We start from the raw sequence: 20,451 nt of genomic DNA, 5'->3' as shown, positions 1-20,451 counted from the left end.
TGCGCTCTGCTTTGTCATCTCATCGCTACTACATTACCAATATAAGTTTTTTATTATAATATTTTATTTGACTACAATTGTTTCAATCAATGTAAGTTTTCAATTAATTTTATATATAGTTTATTGTAAAGTGAAATTACTATTTGAGGATGTAGTGGCTAACTTGTATCTCAGTATTATGCTAAAAAAAAAATCTAAACCGAAACGTTTATATTTAATTTCGAATAATATATTAATGTTTCTGTGTCAGTTCTCAGCTTTATTGGAAATTTTGATTTTTTAATAACAATATATAGATACATTTTCTTGATATTTTAATGTTTAGCGTTTCGATTGAAAAAAGAACTTCTTTACTATATTTTTATTTTTAAGAAAGTTATAAACAATCAAGTTAGTTGAGTATCCAAGTACATTGTTTTAATGTAACATCGAAGAGATAATAGTAAGTTAACCGAGACGAGAAGATTTTCTACAAGCTCCATATAAACTGTGAACTGCATTAAAATGCGATGCAATGGATGCGCATCGCCGGTATAAATCTCTCAATTTCGGCGCACATCAGCGCAAAGACAAAACTCGTCATACAATAGTTTGGCTAACGGCTAGCAGCCGTATTACGGGCTCAGAAATTTTCCTAGTTGCCTTAAAAATTTTCGCACTTAGAAAGTCGTTATCGTTTACGTGAGCGCGAATCTCGTAAAGTTGTTAAAGCTCCTTCTTGAAGATTTTACGCTACTCGTAGGCTATTCAGACATGAGCGGTAGGTCATATTCGCCGACTTCCGATAAAATGCTACGAAATCTGTGAGGCCATTAGGCGATATTAAGAAAGTGACAGGATATTGGCGAGGAAAAAGGATAAGGAATAGATGGAAACGTATAGTTTTAGTGGAAATCATGGAATGCAATCATGAACTTCTAAAAGAGATAGGCGTCTTCAGACGATATGATCAACGTTCGCCAACATTAGCGTGAATATCATACATATACATAACATACATAATTTGACAATGTACGATGTTCAAGTATGATAAGTTAATGTTATTAAAAGTTTTGATATCTTAGCAAACAGCTTGAGCGTCCTACATAATTATTTTGTGTTTAAGTTTTTAGATTCTTCAGCAAAATTATTTCTATGTATGTAATAATTATCGTTAAAAATAAAGTATAATTTTCGCAAAATAAGGAACATTATTGTTTGCTGATGAATTAATCTAAAAAGTTGGTCGATTTTTATAATATTTCATATATTTAACGATGGTTTAGACTGTGTATATAAATGTTTTCCGACAGCCAATAAAGACCTGCACTTCAAAAATCGAATATTTATCATATAGTACAATATTTTAAAAATCTTTATTGTCATACCTTTCTGTGGAATAACATTTTTGTTACAAAACCGAGGAAGCACAATTTTTTTATAGCAATGCACTTAAATGATGGAACATCCTTTTATATTTTTATTTTTTTATACGTTCGATATAACCTATACGTTTGTTATGAACCGCAAAAAATTAAAATACAAGAGTACTCGGACTGTAAAAAGAAAAAAATTGGAAAATGGCTACGTAAAGAAATATACGCACACGGCTTAATAATGTTGCAAATATTACTTTCTTTATGATCCAATTTTTCATCATTAATACAGTTTGTATTAGATTTTCAAATATTAAAAACTGTACAGAGATTTTATTGATGTTCTTAGGATTATATACTATGCACAGTAGGATGCAACTGGCAATAAAATTCAAAAAACAAATAATGCCGGATAAAAGAAATGTATTTCAGCTTATTCTCGCGGCTGTAAAAATTGTCGATTCACCTTTTCCGACTTACGAGTAAAATCGCAGCAAAATAAAACAAAAATACATTTAATCTTTATAACACTGAATTCTTCGTAACACTATTGATAAAAAATATGGGATGCTTGAATAAATAATATTTGTAAAAATGATAATACGGAAGTAAAAGAGCGGAGAATTTTTTGATAACGTTTCATTTCTGCTAGGTAATGCAAGAATAGAATGAGTAGAAAAACGGAAAATGAAATAGAGCAGAGCAAACTTAAACCTAAAGTTTGATTACTTCATTAAGCAGAAACTTTCATCAAGAGAAATTTCTCATTTCTATTGCCACACAATGCTCCCATGTTTTTTTTTAACAAGAAGGCAAGAAATAATTATAGCATAATATTCGTCTTCCTTTTAAAACAAAACCAAAATAATGTTCTTCTAAAATGTGCCCTAGGTTAACTTAAAAGTTACGTGAGGCATAATTAATACTCCAACATACTAAACTGTATATACATCGCACCACATTTATCTTGGCCACATTCTTTTGCATTAGTTTTATATTTTCCACGAATGCAGCCGAGTTGACTGTCCACCAGATTTTTCGTCAGCGCGGAACCATAAAGTGTGAAATTAACGTATGAAAAGCGACATTGTACTAAATTAGCAACATCGCATGTTTTAAATATATTACACCAGTGCCCTCATAAAATATTCATAACATGTAAATTATGCTATTGCATAAATGAATGTAAATGTAAAATGTTATGACAGTTCGCAAACCGCGACTACTAAATACCGCTTCACGCGCATTTAAACATGCTTCATAATAAATTAATAAAACAGATTTAATAAATACTGTCATCATATTTCTCTATATACATATACGGTAAATTTTCATATTTTATCGAGAATAATTGTTTCGGACAAATAGAAAGATTTGACTGTTGCTAAATTTGAAATTGTTAAATTTGAATTTGTATATGCACTTGTAGATAGTATTACAAAGCTGTTCTTTCTTTAATTGACTTAAGATTTTAATTCTTTTTGCTAATAAAATAAATTGCACCTTGTTGGGAGAAAATCTGAAATCTTAGATGATTTAAAAATAAAGAAAATATAAAATTCGTACGATCATACATATTGCCTAATAAAAATAAATATAAAGTCGATTTGGAAGTTACATATATTTTAAAGTTATATGATGGTTTAATTTATTTTACCAATTTAATTTGTCGTCTACTGATGGATGTTTATTAAATATTAAATGACAAATGTGATTTTTTGAAGACGGTTAGGCTTTCATCTATTCACATAACGTCTCATTATTTTAATAAAGTAGCGTGTCATAAAATCCTCGCCCAACAGCTTTAATTCCCTTTGTTACGCCGATCAAAATTCAGGTAGGCCGCGAGGACAGCCGGAATGAACGATCGGTAAATTTAGCGCGGTATCTCCTGTAGCCGCTATCCGGCAGTCATTCCTGCGGCAAGTCTAATTAAAGCCAAAGCGGAAGTTATCACGGATTGTCGAGCGTGACTCAAATCCGAAAGTGCTTTCCTTCCGCGGCGAGGAAGTGTCGCGGAGCAACTGCGCCGACGATTGCTCGTCGGAGCATCGGGATAATTATAAATTGTCATTACGGGAGACACTCCTTTTGTCCGCGAGAAAATCTCCTTTCATGGACGTGGTGCAACGACGAAGACTTTTATCATTGTGCGCTCTTCGCGAGTCTTGCATCGTGCCGCATATATCTTGGCCACGCGAGCGGAATATGAGAAGTCGTCTTAAAAGCGAAACGCGTCGCACCGGCACGAATCTCGTAGCACATTTTAGTCTCATATATAGAACACGTGATGGCACGACCGGCAAACAGATCTCATATCAAGCAGCAAAAACGGAAACGCTATATTCAGTGAAATCAGAACGTCAGGAAAAGGAATTTTAGTGTATCTTAGAAATTCTATTCGGACGATAATAATAAATTATACCAAGATGTTTGTTTCCTTTTAAGATACGTGCAAACCGCATAATTGACATTTAATTAAACGAACAAGCTCGTAAGTGTAATTAATTATTGTATGTCCCGATATACCGATTCCTTTATAATGCGATTCATTGAACAATAGTTGTAGATTCGCACGAATGGTCGAAACAATCCCATTAGTAAATTATTCGCGCCTGAACTTTGTTACTACAATGAAGTTATTGTCGTACAAGCGGAATGTTGTGCGGTACATTTTCGAAGTAATCAGTAACCATAGGTTACGCAATATGTAACCATTGCTTTACATATTCATCTATATGTGCAACTCTAATTGTCAATACTGTACTTAACTTTGCTTGATTAATGCATTTACTTTTGCAATGAAAATGGATTAAATTCTCCCGTACCCAAAAATAAAGTTTAGAGAGAAAGCTTACTCTCGTAAATCGCGACAAGAATAAGAAGTAGCAAGAAAAAGAAATAACAGTATAGAAAAGAGCGAACTTGGCTGGACCGGCAGTTAGTAAACATTCTCTCTCTCTCTCTCTCTCTCTCTCTCTCTCTCTCTCTCTCTATATATATATATATATATATATATATATGAATAAGAGAGAAAGCGATATATATATGTGTATATGCACACACATACACATACACACACGCGCGCGCGCATATATATATATATATATATTTATGTGTGTGTGTGTGTGTAATTTAACACTTTTCCTCGATGTCACGACGACAGGTTGAGCTTTCTCGTTGGATCCGTAAAAAGTCATGACCCTGCAGAGAATCGTTTATTTTTCTTTCGCGCGAGGAGATTTTTTTTCTTCTATTTGAAGGTCGAAGTACGAAATATCACGTGATAATACAAGGTAGAACATTTTTAATTAATAAAAATTTAATGTATGACGTTATTTATTTGTCTTGTTTGTACGTGAAATGAAAAGGAATATTTATCTCGAAAAAAGAGATGAAAATTGCACGAAGATATACAGAAAGTAGCAAGTAAGCAAGTATTCATCTAGTAAGAAAAGTTGAAAATTCTCCGGACCTAAAGGCAAAGATCTGGGCGAGAAAAATCATCGTATTGCTAAATTTAGACACTTATACTTCAATGATGTACATACCAAGGTAACTCTCTCTCTCTCTCTCTCTCTCTCTCTCTCTCTCTCTCTCTCTCTCTCTCTCTCTCTCTCTCTCTCTCTCTCTCTCTCTCTCTCTCGTTCTTTTTTCTCTCTCTTTTGCCAAACTTCGTTTTACAGATGAAGTGCATATTTGCAGTTGCGAAAAGTTCCAGATGAAAAGCTTCGCTAATTGTAAGATGCATGCGATCTTGCAAAATCAGGAAAATTTCAAGAAATGTACAGAACTGAAAGTAATTTGTTCTATACGTTTCATGTTATCTATAATATATTATATTATTATTATCTATTATTATTACTACTATTTATTATTATTATTTATTTTAAAAAGATATTCAGAATTACGAGTTTTAATTAAGGTGTTAATTATATTACTTTGACAGAGGGATACAACTATTTTCTTTAATAATTTATTTCGCATCATATAAAACTATTAAATTGTATATTTAATATATTTAATAATTATTAAATGTAATACACATATAATTTAATAATATTTCAGTATTTTACTATATATATATATATATATATATATATATATATATATATACACACACACATATTTATAATTATATATAAAATTCAATTTGACTGTTATCCAGTTAATAAACATTATTGGAAACTGAGCCAATTACGACTTCTCGTTTTCAATATGTTTTTTAAAATGTTCAACGATTAAATTCCGTGTGACGGAACATTTGGAACAAATTATTCGATATGTACATGGCGTATGATTTTCGTATATTCAATGCTCGAATTTCGATATAGCCATAATGTCCCGGATATACGATTATGCATTGCACACTCCGGAAAATTCGTAATTTATTGAATAATTCTCAGTACCGTTATATTGAGTGCAATCGAATAAAGCCAAAATTTCGATAACAAAGATTTATGTTACTTTAAAAAGCAATGGTTTGTGATACCAAATAATACGTTACATTGGAAAATAATTGCTGCGATGAGAATCTCTCTCGACACTTTGAAATACTTGATTTCACGAATTCGAATCATTCAAATAACCCTAGAGTGAAGCGGCTCAAGAGAGTTGCAAACGCTCGTTGATCTTGTAAGGATTACTTTCAATCTCCTTGAGCGATTTAAGATTCCCGGCAGATCCATTTGAAAATTAAATAAGATCGATGGGATAGCAGACACGATAGAATTGTCTCGCAGACAAGGTAGGAATCAATCGAACTTGGCTGTATAAAATTGAACGCTTATAAAAAACGAATAAAAATGGAAAGTTAATTGTTTCATCTCTAAAGGTGAATTTTTTGTTACATAATCAAAAAGCCAAAACTTTTTCTACAATATTTACAAACAGAATTAAAAATCTAATAGCTCTTTCTATCACAGTAATAACAGAATATTTGAAATATATTTTCACATATTGACGTTGGGAAAATAGAAACCATACAAACAATCAAAATAGAGTCATTTTTAACGGTATCAATATTTAGTCGCACACATGAATATCAATCTAAGAGAAAAAGCTCCAATACAGTAAATAAATTCTGTTGCATATATCGATTTTGCAAACAGTGAAATATTGACGCGTAGGCTTTAGTTCCGTTATGGGTTTCTCTATATTTTCAATTTTCAATCCCTGTCCAATAACTATTTTATGTACACATGGTGTCTTTTGTTCAATACACAAATATGTAATTTTATTAGTAACAAGTATTAGAATTTTTTAAATTAAATCTGCACTGCTTTTACTAATATAAGATCTTCATTCACAAATTTTACGTTTTTTTCCTGCGAATAAGGATGGATTAATTAAAATGTCGTTCGGTGTCAGCTTATTCTAGCGAGCGCACGGCGGTTCTTACGGAATTGAAAATGGAACTAGGGATAACAAAGTACGGCCGTAAATTAATGGACCCGTCTCTGCCCCAGTTAAAGCTACGAACTTGGACCAAGTCGTGAAACAACGGAGGACAACTTTCAATGTTCCTGACGGGAATGGCCGTCGGGATGCAGGAAGGCCGTAAACGACCTTTAAAAAACATTACGGTCGTATGAAAGACCACGGCTGAATTAAACGGTAAACCGCCTGAACGTGAACACCTAATTACCGCAGCATCCTTAATCACGCTTTTTTTAGAGGTAGAAGTAAGTTTGCGGTGCGCTACGTATGTCGCCGGTATTTCTCGCCGGCGCAAAAACGGAGATGATACGCGGCTGAAATTGATATCACATTGCGATATTACAGAGATTTACGTATAATTTTCATTCATAGTATTCGTAATTTAATTAAGGTCAACGCATTTCATTAACCAAAAGGTGAACTTGAAGCATTGACTACTTCAGAGTCTCCAAAGTGGGTTAGGTAATTTATCACGCAGTTCTACCATGTCATAAATTTTGACGCAAGCAATTCCGTATTCAACAGGTTGTAAGGCAACTATATAGACGCGTACGTGGTATATCATTATAGTTTAGACGTTAGTCACGCGATATTAGGCACCGATTTGCCTTCAGCCTATAATTCAGGGAGTATAATCGAAAAGTTAATGGCTGTATTCGGTAGAACGAGCCTTTAAATCATACAATAAATTATTTAACAACGTCCTTCCTGTTCTTCCTGAATACATCTGCCAGAACACGTTTTTGCTTCTCTTCGTGCAATGGACGACGGTCTCGCGTTGGTGTTAAGCGTATAAACTGCAGGAGCGCGGCTTATCTGCGAACGTTTAATTAGGGGAAAAGTCAGCGGGTCTTCGCCACGGTGTAATCTTGTCTTCGTGCTTTCAGTCTTCTCGTGCTTCTGTGATTAATCAAGCGCTTCCCACAGCGACTCCTCCTCCACGGCGATGTCTCGTTGTGTTTCCGGTTGTGATAAAAAACGAGGAAGCTCGTTTGCTGTTGTGCACTTTACTATTATATAATTCTTCGTGCTCGCTTGCTCGCTCCCAAAGTAAATATCCTAATTACATCCCTAATTTCTTGAATGACGGTGTTTGCGCGGAGAAACTGTTATTGGCGAATGTCAGTCTCGCGAACGTGATCTCCAGTGAGAAATTACCGTAGTGTCAATTCCATTGGCAGTATAATTAACGTCTAGACAGGACGTTGATTGGCGGGATGTCGATACTGTAGTGGCTTGTAGATGATACATCGCGAAATCATCATTGTTAAATAGTTGCTTTAATCATGTTGGATAATTAGACAATACTAATATTCATATAATTTCATATCATATTATGATATTATCCGTATCTATCAGAAATTTTTTAAATTTAACTATTCGAAGTAGTTTCAGAATCCTTCAGATGCGTCCTCCTTTCGTTCCCGATAATTTAATGTCCATATCTTCGCAGGATTTGGAAGATTATTGCTAATGGAAACGACTCGGTCGGAAGCATTTCCCATTCGCGCGACACCATATCTCGCGCGCGAGCTTTGCTACAGCAATTATTTCTCGTTCGGTTCAATTAAGCCACTCGGTTGGAAGCATAATGCCGTTCCGGCAAGGATTTAGCAGAATGCTGAAATGCCCTATTAGAGAGCAGAAACTAACTCGGTTATACTGCGCGGCAATTCTGAGCTTCGCCCTGGGACATTTCTCGCTGCCAAGGTACGACCGTCCACATTCGAAGGAACAAATCCTTGATAATATTATTCGTGGAAACGTTTGTACGAACTAGAAATATTTTTTTGAGATCGACTTTCGAATTCTCATTCACGCACCTTGCAATCAATAACGTTGCTTACTTGGAAAACGTGAACTTGCAGTTATTAATTGTAATTTTTAAAGTATGTTGTGACAAAATTAAAATGGTCTGTCATTAACATTAGTTAAGTAGTTAAAAAATTAAGAAATATGTGTCATAATCGGAGAACTGTGATTTTAATAAGAAAATGTATAAAATTTCCATCGCAGATATGTAAATTTGTTTTCATTTTAATATACAAGTAATTCATTTTAACTTCAATTTAATTTAATTTTTTTAAGTAATGAGTAAATGTTCATTTCTTTGAATTTGTTCTCGCAAAAGAATATCATGTATAATTGTATATCATTGTTAAAAACGATATTTAATTTTTTACTGATCAGACTTTAAAAATATAATGAAGTTTTTTTATTGTGAATCTTAGATAAATTTATAAATCTGAAAAAAAAGTAAATAAAATCTAACTATTATAATAATAAAAATTACAATCTAATTTTTGTGATAATAAAAACTTATTACAATACAAATCTAAAGCTTTCAATGTGAGAATTTGTGATATTAATACTCCAGTTCGATGTATAATTGCGCTTCAAAACTAAAAACAATTTTGACGTGCAGATTGTAGAATAGGATATGTATATAAATTCACACCGAAATATTATTTAATTATTAAGACTCAGCTCAGACCAATAAGATCGTCATTATTTAGTTAAATAAGAATTTTTTCAAGTTCAGATTTTTGTACAGTTCAAATTAATCTAAAAATCTAAAATTCGAAAGATGAAAATTTCACCTTTTCGACGAAGATTTAAATATACTTTTTAACAATAAAATATAATTAAACACGTCACATACATCTCTTGCGAGTAGAACAAAGAAGTATTTGCTTATTACATGAAAAAATAAAATTTGATTAAAATTAAAATAAATTATATTAAAATAAAAATGATTTACATATTGCGATGAAAATTTTGTACATTCTTTTACCTATTAAACTCAATCTTGATTATGTCATATCTTTCTTCTCGACAATCGCCAATATATATCAATATTTTTCAGAGGCTAACGTATTGGATCATACGTATATACGTTATAAAAACTCGTTTCAGCTGTCGGGAATGTCGTAAAGTACAGAAACAGCGTTAGCGGATGTCGCCGAGTCAACAGAAAAAATCTATTAAGGAACGTCACGCAAAAAGGCAATTTTATCGTTTTGCGCGTGATACATCCGCTATAGATTCTGATATGCCGGCAGGATTTGACGGCGATGTCGTTCGTGTACGCGCGAGTTGTCCTGGAATTGAATATCGACTATTGTACGCGCTGGGTATTGTTAATAACAGCAAGTGATCGAGCAATGGGAAAACCCTGGCGCACCTCCAAATATTATCTAACTAAAACGCCAGCTGTCATTAGCATTGCAAAGCGAGTGCAAAAGTCATAAATACGTGTAAAAACATCATTCTTAATATGTAGAAGTCTAGCTCGTATGCAAAACATCAATAGTATAAATTGGCCATCTTCTATATTAACTGAAAAAGAATCAAGAAGTACAAAATGTTAATTCTTGCATATGAGCTAGACTTCTATATGCTTATTCTTAATTATTTGAATCGTGTGAATGAATTGTAATCTAAAAAATTTTTAATATCTATACTTACATGTTTCTTTGATCAATTTACGTACATAATTTTTTACGAATCTTAAAGAAAAAAAAAAGAATTTTGAAAGAAATTATTTCGCGTTGTGAAAAAAAATAAATAAATCCTGCTCTCGACGACGCAAACACGTAAAATAATGTTCGCGCTCACGTTAATTACATTTATGGCGTTCTTAGCGAGGTAGAACGACGACACTGGAAAATCCGTGTAAATCGTTAACACAAAGGTGTATTGTTTCACTACGTTATTATAGCTGGACTCTACGTCTTTTCATTCTTTTAGAAGTTAATATCCGTGAATGACACTCGGTGAAATAAACTCAGTACATAACGATTAAATAATGTATGGTCTCGAGACGAGTGCGTTCAACATACAAAGTACTAAGTAACCGAGCGCGTTACAGCGTAGGTAATCTCTTCAGACCGCTCGACAAGCGCTTTTATGAGCGATATTAATCGCGTTATACCGCCTATTACGCACGAGCAAGTAGAATGAGAGCAATTTGACCCGACGGTATCCGCGTTCCAACAAATCCGGCACGTTGGGGTGCGTCCGAGCGAGCACTATCTAAATCCTGGAGGATTTAAGAGCCGTCACAGACCGGCTTAGGGCAATGGCGCGAAGAATGGATATTCTAATCACTTAAGGAAGATCACTGCTTCTAAATTCACGTGCAAGTAATTGTGCCGTCAACGCGGCTTCCTTGTCTCGCGAGACATTGACACTTTGATGAATACAAAAACCATTAATTTACTATTTCATTCGTTTCCGCTATAGAACGAAATAATTTTAAAAATTTTTAACGTAATATTAATAATAAAATCATATACATTGCTTAAAAGCCAATAAGTAATTCTATTGTTTGCTCAGATAAAGAATCTTTACAAATAAAGATCTAATATATGTGTAAGTACTTAATATACTATCTAGTATTTGAAACGTCGTAATTCTTAACTTGATTATAACAAGAATTTTATTAACTTATAATATAAATTAAAAAAGAGAATGACAAAAATTTATAAAATTAATGTTATAAACTTTTAGCAGCCACTGTATATCAAATATTTGAGACTCTTAACGGTCGGAATAAGCTTATAAGTTCACCCAAAAAATTCGATAAATCTTTATCGTTTATAAAAAAACTTACATTTTTTTCTACTAATCAATAAAAATTCCTTACTAAAAGAATTGATATATCCAATTATTTGCAAGCGAGGTATGCAGATTCTGAAATTTCTGAGCGAATAAAACTGGAAACTAGAAAAATCATAGAGAGAAAGAAGACAAGTAATCAATAGGAGTAAATAAAAAGAGGAAAAAAAGAAGACAACAAGAGAGTGAGATTGCGATAGATAACAGTGAAGCATAACGGAGGACAATTTCGGTAAGCGGTCATCCAAAACATTGCACAAGCTCGTGAATGTTTTGGGGAAGATGGAGGAGGTTGATATGACGTGGAACACGAGATATAGCAAAAGAACGACCTCATTTTAACATACGCTGAAATCGATAACCGCAATAATATACGCTTCTCTCACATCGGATGTTCTATGCATTCCACATTTTGTTTTCATTAAAACTATGGACTCTATGTGGTTAAACAAGTGTGCGCATAGAGAAATGTGGAATATTAGGAGACAGATAAAACGGACATGGTTATTGCTATTACCGAAAATTACTCGTCAATTGCTTGGTAATTCGGCGATGGTATAATAATAGTTGGAATCAATTGTGCGCACAATAAATTCCATTTACTCGATAATGGCTGCTTTGTCATGTTTGCATTAACTAGAATTACAAATTCAGTCATAACAGAACACAATTTTTAAAAACCCAATACTCTATTTAGATGAAAAATGTAGTTTTTACCTTCTAAATAAATCCTTTTAAATTTTCACATCATTGCGAAATGTGTGTGTATTTTCTCTTTGTTCAGATTAAAAACTAATCCGATTTAAAAAAACTGATACTAAAAATCAGATATGATATCTGATTGCAGATAAATGGAAAATATTATGAGAAAATAATATATATAGGGGAACATCAATGTTTTCAAAAGAAAAACTTTTTTACATATACTAGATATTTGCTAATTAGCAAATATCTTTGTATGAAGCTAAATTAATTTTTGTTTTCCAAATTTACATATTTTTTCTCTCATAATCGATAATCGATTCTTTTAACAATTATTTTCTTCGTTTTCGGAAAAAACGATCTATAGGTACAGTTTATAAATTTGTTATAATATTTTTTAATGTAGATGATTTTTTTAATCAAATGATATTTTGCTAAAATAGTGATAATAATAATTACCATAAATATAAAGTATATTCTAATTGTAAGTTTAACAATGAAAATTGAATTAAGTAATAAATTTTAAACGATTCAAATATCGTTTTTACCAGAGAATTGGCAAAGACAAGGATTACGATGAAACTAGCACAAGAGGATGATGGATCAGTACGACTGTCGGATTTGTTATTTGTACAAACGCATTTCGCTTGTTCCCAATTATATACGATGAAACCATATGTTGAAATGTACTATGTGATACACTATTTGTATTGTCAAAGCAAGATATCTAAAAAAAATATCGGATTACAGGTCCATGATTAATGGAACAGATATCTATGTATCAAATTACTCTGTTATATAAATATAATCTATATACAATATAAATATAATCTAACGACAATATAAATCTTTTTAAATAAATTTATACAAAATATATGAAAATATATGAATATATCAACTAATACTAATATAACACGGAATTGGTTTAATATTTTGGAGATTCGTATAACAAGATAAGGTAAAAAGCAGATTTTTGCGTAGATAGAAAAAATACATGGTACAAGAAAAATTTTTTGCGAATGTAGAAATACTATTGCATGGTGGGTTGTGAAGGCAATTTCAAGGTAAAATCGTAGTTATAGAGATGCGAGCGATATACATATATGGAGAAAGATAATAAAAGGCCGACCAACGTGCAATTGTAACGCGCGTCAGACTGGTTCTGCCGCCATGAACGAATTTTCTGTCCACTGGATCGTAAAGGTACGAACGTTACGAGCGCGGAGAATTTCGTTTTCATCGTATGCTGCATTAATTAGTTGTAGAAAATGGTGGCAGTCGGCTGCGTTTTGTGACATCGTTACAGAGAATTTAAGAGAAAATTGAAAATACAATGTGCTTTTCGAAAATATAAAAATAGATGTCTGTATAAAAATTTTCATATAAATTTGTCATAAAAGATAAAAAGATTTTTATTATAAAAGTTTTTGTACTATTTAATATTGTATTTTAGTACTTAAGATTACATTTAATATTTCAAATATAAAATACTACAATACACGACTATATTATTTAGACTGCTATTATTTTAAATTCTATGTTCTTTACCTACATTTATTAATTTCTTTATTAAATAATAAAAAAATTTTCGCATAATCATTTTTACATTCTCTATATTATCATATGTTTCATTCATTATAAATGCTTTATTATTTACTATAGAATATAGCACATATAATTCTCTGTTGAGATCAGAGTGCGACGTATATTGGCATATTCGCAAATAAACAACAGGATTGTGGGATATTACAAAATTTACGCTGATTTATCGACGATCGCAATCCCATTTTCGCCATAAAGCGAATATTTATTTATATTAGGAAATTCGTGCAAACAGCGGTCCGTATAATACTTTTACCGCAAACGTATTGCGCGGATATGTTCCTATTCGTTTTCTGTGTCGATTCGATCGTATTAGCAAAGTGAAGATAAAGCAGCGCGAATTACGAGTACCACGAGAAACGTATACTTATAATTCAACACAATTTTCGCAGTATAATTTATACTGTTGATATGATACTTTTGAAAAGTTATAGATTATTTTAAAAATTAAATATGATTTTAATTCGACTTAAAATTAAATATACATAGTTTTTTAATTAATACAAAATTCTGAAAAAACAATGCTGCAATTTAGTAAAATTAATTATTAATTTTATTTAAATTTATTATATAAAAAAAGTATTGAAGTGATAATACTCTGTAATTTTTATTTCTATTTTCTAACATAATATTTATTGTAACAAATATTTATATTTTTATATCAAATACCATTTCATTTCAATATTAATCCTCATCTTAAAATTTATTTTTTCTCCCAACAAAGTATTTTAATTAAATTTTATACTAAAAATTTCTTTCCATTTTTTTACTTTGCTTTTAGGTTGAGAACTTTTGTTTCTTAAACTTTATGTGACGCTATGAAACCTCCACTGAAATATCTTGCCTTTTGTGTGACATACATCCAATTTACTTGATACAAATATAAAGAGACATAGTGCCGTCATGTCACACTAAAAACTGTGACTTTATATTCTATTTAAGATAAAAGAATCACATATTTCTAGGAGCGTGACTTTCATTACTATAATTTTACAAGATATATAAATCATGTCTAATTTTATGAATCGCAAATCGTAAATAATTTTTCAAAAATGAGTTTGTGTGTAAAATCGAGATACAAGAACTAGATAAAATAATAATTGTCGAATCAACTCGATTAAAGAAGAAAAATTATGTGAACTAAATTTCAAGGAATCAAATGGATAAGAAAACTATGCTCTTCAATTAATTTCAAGTGGACTTTATATTGATAAAGTTTTTAAGATTAAAGAAGAGAGAAAAGAAAATTATATAATGTAAGCAATTTAAAAAGTTGCAATAAATAAGTTTCTTTGATAAAGAAAGATCTACTTCAGATTGATTTGACTGTATCATTAAAAGAATATCGTTGATTTTGCAACATTATTACATATTTGAATAAATCCATAAATTTCTCACTAAGTAAAATACACAAAAAGAATCTTGAGAGTTTACGAAAATTTAGGTCACATTGCTTGGCACCTTAACAATCCGACCAGTGTCGCGCGCAATATTCATTTACCTTATTTATTAAAAATTTGGCGAGCAGACGGATTTTAATCTGACGACCCACTTTACGTTTGCCCTTGCTGTTGAGACACTACCGGGCTAAATCGGGGTATGAAAGTAGAATAATGCCAATGAAATAAACAAGAGTATAACGTGCGTGCCAAAAACCACACAAATGCAACAAAGATCCTTGAAAGGCACAAGAGCAGACAATGCGAAATAGCTAATTCAGCAATAAAAACTCTCGGAAGACCGCCAAATAGTTTCACGACGCTGTCATATTTGCGATAAAGAGGAGAAAAAAGGGTGACATTATACGTAAATACGAAGGTTAAGCACGTTCCACTTTTGAACATTTAAAATCGTGTAATAAACAGAAATGATATTAGCAATAATAAGTTTCATTTCTGACGTGACATTTCAATTTCTCAAAATTTGAGTAAACGTATTTTTTACGATGTTTTTGCAAGCAATTAACAACTTCAAATATTTTTGAAAATATCTATAAAAAAAAATTCGTCAAAAAGTATCTAATTAAAGTGTAAAAGAGTTTCTCTCATAATTAATAAAATATTAAATATTTCTAGTATATCGATAAAAAATTCCAATGTTTAAGAGCCAGGATTAGGATGTGGCGAATGAAGAACTTATCTTATGTAAAAAATTTAAAGAGACGTAAAAATAATATCTAAAATAATGATGAATGAAAAAGGCTAAAAGAAATCAGCGCGGTAATTGGAACGCAATAATAAATTTTTAAAATCAATTTAATATTTCATGTATTTAGTAGAGGAGAAGGTATATTTATGGCACTCCAGTTACATTTTACACAATAACTTTGTTAATAATAAATATTTAAGTTTAAAATTTAACAATTACATTCGTTAAAATGTTATTGAATCGATTCTGGACTCAAAATTATGAAATATTTATTGCTTAAGACACTCTTAATAAAAACATGGCGACATTGCGTAATGATTAGAAGAAAAACATGAATAGTAACGCAGCCTTCCATAAAAATAGCCTTAAAAAATTAATTTTGTTTAGAAAATATTTGCAAAATTAACAAAAAAGTAAAACATTTAAAAATGTATGCAAATAAATATATATTCACATAACTTCTGCATATAAACTGCTCAGTACTAAAAATCTCAATACTAAAAAATAGCACGTAATAAAAACTATAGATTAATAGTAGAGCTACAATCGATTATCAAATAATTATATTTTAATATAAAAATCTCAAAAAAGAGGTCGTGAGTAATACCCATAGAAGGCCACATTAGCAAAATGCCACGATATTGTTTAAATTTGCATAACTCAAAAAATATGCAGTTAAATAAAATGTTAAATAGCAAACAACACAAATATATACATTCATGAAATACACTCAAGTTTAAGAAAAATGAAGAAGTAGGTGTAATTAAATGCTAAAATGTACCTCAGAAAATTTCCTTTCAAAATACTTGAAATTAAAAATGCATTATAATAAGTGCTGGTTATTGAATAATGGTATATTAGCATCATGGTATAACAGCGAGTTATTGAATAAATAATTTTATAAGTAATTATAAAGATAAGTTACATAACAGTGGAGATATTAAGAGAGATCATAATATATACATTGGCCATAATATTATCTTCTCTTTTATTTAAACAAATATTTGGATATACGTTTCAGTTTATTTTGAGAAAGAGAGAGGGGGAAGGAGAGAGGGGGAAGGAGAGAGGGCAACCATCTTCAATATATATTATACTATCTTCAGTATATATTATCGTATAATTATTAGAGAATGATGCTCGTTTATCTATTGTTACTTGTATTGCATTCTGCTATATATCGCAGGAGCAAGTACAAATATCGCAAATAACATCGCATTTATGTGCAGCTGATTGTTGTATACCGCACGTACGAGGCATATCGCGAATCAGATGATATTTATTGGTCTCTTCATCATAAGATGGATATGTATTCCAATGCTGGGCGCGGCGTCATTAATTCACTTTCGACATATTCGGTGTCATAATCTAAACTGCGTCGGCACGTCGGACTGGACGTGCAGGAATTCCAGCATCGGCAGGAAACGATGGCACAAATATCCCCAAGTTGATTAGAGCCCTTCGACTGATATTGGAATCTCTATGGCGCTATTTAATTAATGATCGCACGCGGGTATAATCGGCGCGTTCGATCGAGAGCGAGAGGAGGGAAATCGGAAGGACGAGATATTATGGACAGGAGCTTTAACCCTCAGATCCTTTCTCTGCTAAGGACGGTTAAAGTCGACGACTAGTAGCTAAAGGGAAGCTAAAGAAGGTAAACTTAACAAATTATGAATGCACATAGCGAGAAGACGCTGCAAAGCAAATGTGGACGGTCGTATTGTCTGCTGCCCCCAACAAGTATACGATGTTATTTCGTTTGTTGGATGACAAGCAAGTAGTGTACGCAATGTTTGTTCTGCTCTTAAAGCGGCGCGATGGTTGGTTTAGTATCTCGGGTTCGTCGCACGCGCGAGTTTCCTCCTTCTATCTCGCGAGCGCTTTAACTAATTCTCATAAAAGATATTTCCTTGAGAAAAACATGCAGACACTAACGGTTATCATTTTCTTCTTCGGTATATATAAGGTGATACTAGCGCGATTTTTATTACTCTTGTAGTTTCCTACTGTGCGCAACGCTGGTTTTCACCCTTTTCCTCTCTTTCTTTTCGATATCTATCTTTGTTTCTTTCACTTTTCTCATGCCTCTTCCTGCTTCAGCCGTGTTCAAATTCTCCAATGGTCTCTCGTGTCGGTGCATTTACCGTACGAACTTTTTATTTCTTAACAAGCAACATGAAAGTCACGTACGCGCCGGGTTACGAAAGTCTCTGTACAATTCGGGAAAATTGAACTCTATGCGCCGGTTCAGATATATAGTACCACGGACTTTCCACTTAACGAAGGGTCATCGAATCGTGATGGAAACCGGCTCAAAAGTGTGTATAAAAGAGATTCCATCGGTGTACGTTTGTGTATTTTTTGAGATCAGTTGCGAAATTACTATAAATATTTCTACACAAAAGTTGTGTAAAATATACAACAGCATGCTAAATCTCAAATGGATTTTTCATATTTTCTTTTAAATCAAAAGTAAAAACCAAAGAAATTTTGACTAATATTGGATATAAGGATACATCATTTAACAAAATATAAAAATGAACACTATTTATTACTGGATATTTATTACTGGATGTATGTATTTATTTAAAAAATTATTTAATGTTCCAAAGTATCCGACCAATGTTTTGCAAGGCAAATAAACGCAATAATTCATATGATATTAGTTTTGTGATATTTTAATTAACATTTTACCGCTAATATTGTTCCATAATGTTTTAATGTTTACCGATATTAACCTTGTTAATATTGCCACTAAAATTTGTTTTTTACAATAATAACGATATATAACAATGAAGAATATGCGTCATATAATTATGTGGTACCCGATTTCATTTTTCCGTTAAAACTCGGTCTTCTTAGAATTTGCATATTTATCAAGTCTTGCGACGATTTAATTCTTCTCATAGATACTAGATTGAATTCAGATCCAGGGATTGAAAAGATCAATGTCTAAGATTTTATTTAAAGACAACAATTCTCTCTCTCTCTCTCTCTCTCTCTCTCTTTCTCTCTCACATTGACTATCTTTAAGACATATTGATATAATTGTTATGCTAAAATATTCATTTTATGGCATTTTTCCTTTAACATATAATAACAAAAAAATTTGAAGAATTAATAGAAAATATGAAAAATTTGAATTTTATTCCTATACATAACATTATTCTTAACACCGAACCAATTCTTTCAGACAGAACAATAGTACTTTAAAGAAATACATTTTCAATAATAAGTAATTACATTTCTTATATTCTATTCTTTTAAAAGAACATACTCTTACATACAATACTAAAAATTCCATTGGTCTTCGCTTTTTTTGAAAGAAAACGTAAAAAATCCATCTGGCTGGAAATTTTTGAAGATATAAGAAATAATACGTTAAGAAATTAGAAATGTTGTATGTATAGTACGTACTACTCTGTCATAGTATTTCACAATTAATATCAATTAGAAACGGAAGAAAAAAGAATTGAGAGATATTGTTTTCTCTTTCCTTTTATATAAAATATATTATGTATAATATATGTAAAAAATAATAAATAACAAATCTTCCTCGAGAAAAATAATAAATTAAAAAATGGTAAAATAAAAGCAACTTATAATTATAAAATATAATTTTTATATTTCTTATACATAACGTGTGTGTATGATATTTTATGAAAGAACAATATCGCGATTTTCTTTCTGTCTCTAGTGGATATCAATCTTGAAATACTGCAGCTGAGTATCGTACCTTGTCGGACACGGGAACAGGAAGAATGTCGTACAGGTTGAAAAGGGGAAGTACAACATCACGGAAGGATTTGTGGCTTCTGCTTGTGACAGCTTTGGAATCGTCCATCATGGTATTAAACAATTTATCCGTCGCGCTGCTATACGCTTGCGCTAGTAGCGCGGTGTCTCGTACGAGCGACATACGCTCGCGCTCAAAACGTTGATTGAAATTTATTGAAACGTGTTTTCTCCTACATACAAATATTCATACAAATATTTAGCTGCTAGATACTCTCTTTGAAGCATTATTATTATTAGCAACACCTCATCAGAATATTAACAGTCCGAAAAAATATTAGGTGTTGGAATTAATTCGTAGCGTTTTTGAATGAAAGCATGTTATTTATTTCACATGAGCATTAAAAAATACATTAATGAAAGTACTTCCCATCACTTGTAAAACGCTACGAATTAATTCCAACACCTAATAATATAAGTTGAAATATGATGAAAGTTCGAAGTTTCGTATAAAAAATATTAACGCATTGAAAATTATAAAAATATATCTCTACAATATTTTAACTGTAAGATAGTAATATGAATAATAAGATCAACAAAAATTTTTTAATGAAATTCATTCGAATTTCATGTGCCTAGTACGTATACAACGCATATAAATCTGATGGTTTCTTCCGCGTCAAGTTAAATATTTGTACAAATCGAGCGGAAACGAGTACTTGCTATTATATCGGATATTTATTTTGGATGCCTGCCAGATCTTAGCAACCGTAATTTACGGTAAGCCATCGCAGCATGTTTCTTTCCCCTTGTCTTTCGAGGCGAATCTGGCAAGTGATGTTGTTAA

At 31.7% G+C, this 20,451-nt stretch overlaps 1 protein-coding gene across 5 annotated transcripts in view; it reads right to left on the bottom strand.

Moving 5' to 3' along the window:
- The window catches only part of LOC105150465 (glutamate receptor ionotropic, kainate 2), a 145,136-nt gene that overhangs the window by 27,296 nt on the left and 97,389 nt on the right, over window positions 1-20,451 (bottom strand). The gene's annotated exons all lie outside the window — the stretch shown is intronic.

This window comes from Acromyrmex echinatior, chromosome 14 (genome assembly GCF_024713525.1).
Source record: "Acromyrmex echinatior isolate Ae372 chromosome 14, ASM2471352v2, whole genome shotgun sequence".
Classification (NCBI taxonomy): domain Eukaryota; kingdom Metazoa; phylum Arthropoda; class Insecta; order Hymenoptera; family Formicidae; genus Acromyrmex; species Acromyrmex echinatior.
The sequence above is the reverse complement of the archived record's forward strand: the minus strand, read 5'-3'. Positions and strand labels throughout refer to the sequence as shown.